Raw genomic sequence first — 508 nt, forward strand, 5'->3', positions numbered from 1 at the left:
GTGTTTGTTTGTGATCTATAAAAGTTACTCAATTATCCAAAATAAATAAATGAATATGAAGAATAGAAATGAATTCACAAGACCCCTTTCTGTTGCAAGATGTTAGAGAACACACACACTGCAAAATATCTTGTGCTTCACTAATGCTGATATTCTTGTGCTGATTTTTAAGAAATATAGAAGACGTTGGTTTCTATGGCTCATAAACAAACATATTTTAATTCATTTTCGGAAACAAATAGCGAAATGTTGGGGAAAGGTAAACATTTGATGAGTGAGTAATCCTGATTCCTTTGATGTTACCAAGAGATGTTTGTCATTGTTGACTTGGTGCGCATTCCTAATCTGATGCTAAGCCACATGTAGAGTAGGAAGTCTTTCTTGGGAAAAAAGAGACAGATTGAGTCAGTGTTATGAATGAGATGTTTTGATGTGCATTAGTTTGAGATGCGTTTATATTCACCTAATGTTTTCAATGTAGGTTGATCATGTTGACCTTAAATGGCTT

This window comes from Corylus avellana, chromosome ca6 (assembly GCF_901000735.1).
Source record: "Corylus avellana chromosome ca6, CavTom2PMs-1.0".
Taxonomy (NCBI): Eukaryota; Viridiplantae; Streptophyta; class Magnoliopsida; order Fagales; family Betulaceae; genus Corylus; species Corylus avellana.